General features: G+C 36.4%; 1 pseudogene; it reads right to left on the bottom strand.

Moving 5' to 3' along the window:
• Nucleotides 1-2,542: 2,542 nt before the first annotated feature.
• LOC118857681 lies at nucleotides 2,543-3,020 on the bottom strand (annotated as a pseudogene).
• Nucleotides 3,021-3,714: the final 694 nt, after the last annotated feature.

Here is a 3,714-nt window from a genome sequence, read left to right as displayed (position 1 = left end):
GGCTCTATTGATTTCATTTGTCGGAACTAGACCCTGGGAAAATTAAAGGAATCTCTGTCTTTTAAGGGGCCCAGGGCTCTGCTGCAGCCAGCTTCAAAACATACCTTCCCTGAGGCACTTGCTTGCAACTGCTGCAAGACAGATCTGATATATTCTAGGTAAAACAGAAATGTATTTCCTGAAAGCTAGAAAGGAAAATTTAGGAGTGAAAACATGGTTTCATGATTTTGGATGCTTTTTCTTTTAGATATTTTGGAAGACTGGAGGTAGAGCAAAATGATATCTGAAAATTTGGTTTCTGTTACCATTTTTTAAATTGTTAAAACAAAAAGAGAAATACAACTATTGTTGCCTTTTGTCTTTATTTCCCACTAAACTCTGAAAAAAAAATCTTCCCCACTTCCAAATGGCATGTATTCTTGTAAAAAAGAAAGTTTAGGCAAAAAATTCAGTAAAGTATTTAAAAATAGGCAACATTCTGCCCTTATACTCCTTTTTCTTGGCTGGGACAAAGGAAGTACTGAATTTTTTTTCTTTTTTCTGAAACTACTATTATTTTTTTTCAGTAATGGAGAGGATTTTTTCTTTTTAATGATCATTTCATTTGCAATATTTTAACCAGTTTGCATGTTAATCTTTTGGTTCTGTTTACTCTACAAGAATTTTTCCATATTTCTCAAAGACTTCATATTTGTCATGTTCTATTACACAAAAATGTTCTTTTACATTTATTTACCATCTTTTTATTCAGTCATTATTGAATCAATGCTTCACTAATTTTTTTTCAGTTCTTTGCTACTAAAAAGCTTTATTATAAACATTGGGGTATACATTAAGCATTTGTCTCTGTCTTAGATCTCCTTGGGACATATGCTAAATCTGTCATGGAAACGTACTATAAATCTGGCAATTTGGTAGGTATTAAGGATAAAAAGACAATATTTTCCCTTATAGTTCTTACCAAACTAATTTTTTCTCCTAGATTTTGAAAAACCTCATAGAAAACTAGATTGTTGAGTTCAATTTTATTTGATTCATCTTTATCCAGTTTGTTCCATTGATATACCTATTTTATTTTTGAGTTTTGAATGATTTCAATGATTATTGTAATCCCCAGTCATCCTGACATTTATCTTACCTCTATACTTCAATGACTCTGGAAGCCTGACAAATTCATGCATCTTTGTCTCACTTAAATCCAGTTCACACAGGAGTCAAGATGTCACCCCGTAATGCCATTGGTCATCCTCAAAAACAAAAGGTAAAAATCAACAACAATTATTATTATAATTTTGTCTCCTCTTTCCTCATGTTTATGTCTTTAATTTTTTATCATATTGTTGCTATCATTAATGTTTTTAAAATTAGGTCAAAGAACATCAGGCAGAGGAGGCAACTTTATTTTACTTTTTATGTATTGACAATGCTACTCATATTTCTTCACTGTATATAATTCTATCTTTGGGTTTGGAAATATACTTTTAATCACATCAAAAGGTATGCTTTTCTGTCAATACTTTGTAGGTTTTTTATTATAAATGAGGGTTGTCCCTTGTCAAAGGTTTCACATGTACTTAATAAGCTATGATTTTGGATTTTTGTTTGTTTTTGATGTTATACGCTTTATTGTGTTGGTTGCTTTTCTAATTTTGAAGCATCCCTGGTGCAAATCCAACTTGATTATAGCGAATAATTTTCTGGATTCTCCCATTCACCTTTAAATGCTACCCGCAACCATGGAAAGGAGTTGAATATGTCTTTGTTGTTATCGTTTGTCTTGTGTACCTGCTATGATTAAACTATGAAATGCCTAAGAATATTTAAAATAGATTCTGCAAAATTCAGAGCCTCTCAATGTTTTTGTTTTTAGGAAAATTTCTCTTAGGGGATAATATTTTTCTAATATGTCTGAAACTACACAGAATTCAAGGACTATCTAAAAGCAAAAACGTTATGATATTTTTCATTCTACTGATGGTATGCTACAGTGCTCACTTTTCTAGGTGAATTCACAAGTAATTGTGATTATATCCAGAAAATTGTGCTTCTCTCCTTAGTTTGAAATAGCAATGAGAGTAAAAGGGTTCTGGCGCATTTTAATTGACCTTCTAAACTTTCTGCAGTGCAGACTTCTAGGAGTAGTCTTAGAGTTTAATTTACTCTTAATTAACTATAACATTCAAAAACACCTACTGTGTGTTGACCATTGTTCTAAATGTGTAGGAAGATTCTGAAGTTCACCTGTCAGGATGATACCAGAACCTGATATCCTTCCTAAAGCTAAACTGTTAAGCATTTAAACTCTGCTGCAGAGAGCATAACTCTGATGGATTGGCCACATTGCTCTAATGTAAAATGTATGTTTGCTAAAAGGACTATTTTATGGAGAACTCACACAGGGCAAGCATTCATATGGTAGTCAGAAAAAGCAATACAGGGGCACTTTTTTTTCTGGGGATAGGTTTTATTAGAGAACATGGGAGAGGGAGCGTAAAAGTCAGCCCGAGGTCCCAGAGCAGACTGAGAAGTCATTCAAATGGAATTATCCTGGATAAGCAGTCCTGTCTTTTACCCAGTCAAGGTAGGGAAGATTCCCCTGCTCCACAGGCAATGCAATAACTTTGACCACTTCATACAGATACACAGAATGGATAAATTCTGTCAAGGGGGGGGGCGCCAAGGCCATTTGGGTCTTCAGCAGCAGCAGCAGCACCTCACTGTCCTCCTGGATTTTTCCTTTCCATTTGTAGGTAGATGTAACCTGGGGTATGAAGTTGACACAGGCGGCCAGGCGCTTCTCCACCACAGCCCTGGCAACAGTCTTGGCGATCTTGTCATTGAGGCACATTAGGAACACCACCGAGAGGGAGCCTGAGGTGTAGTCCCAGCCAGTGGGGACAGGGCAAGGCTTCTGGAGGCCACGTGGCCATAGAGAGGGCTTGGGGGAGCAGCCGTAGGGAGGGGTTCATGGAAAACAGCGAGTGCATGCGCAGGAAGGCCATGAACAAAGCAGCCTGCATGGTGACCACATGATAAGAAGGCCCGAACCCTCGCCATACCACGTGACAAAGGAGACAGGGACACTTTCAATGCCTCTCTTAATAACTTTGGAATTGATTGTATGGCATGAGAGAAACTGGCACAGGACCACCCAGAGTGGCATGCCCTCATCAGAGAAGGTGCTGTGCTCTATGAGCATAGCAGAATTGAAGTAGTTCAAAAGAAACACAAGATGCACAAATTTAGAGAATCCACCTCTAATGTTCACATGGACTATTTGTGCCCAACCTATGGTAGAGCATTCTGAGCTTGTATTGGTTTGAAGAGCCACAGTAGGAGGCTCTGTAGCTTGACTCTAACATGGTGAGGTCATTTTGGTCCTCTTCAAGAATGAAAGACAACAACCAACCAACCACTGTGTGTTGGCTATTGTTCTAAATGGTTGCGGAAATGCAAAAAAAGGATAAGAAGCATTCCCTTCCAATTAAAAAACAAAACAAAACAAAACAAAAGAACCTGAAAGCTCTTTACATTTGTCATTTTTAAAAAAAATACCTTATTTTCTTGGAGATTTTCATAGAATTTATAAATTATCTTACAATAAATGCGGGCACAGGGATGTTAAGTTATTTAGTTTTGATTAGATAGATAAATAGATAGATAATGTGTATATATACACATATACATATTTACATATACATACACAGATACAAT

Source organism: Trichosurus vulpecula, chromosome 7, assembly GCF_011100635.1.
Source record: "Trichosurus vulpecula isolate mTriVul1 chromosome 7, mTriVul1.pri, whole genome shotgun sequence".
Lineage (NCBI taxonomy): Eukaryota > Metazoa > Chordata > Mammalia > Diprotodontia > Phalangeridae > Trichosurus > Trichosurus vulpecula.
Note: the sequence above shows the minus strand (reverse complement) of the source record. Positions and strands in the feature narration are given on the sequence as shown.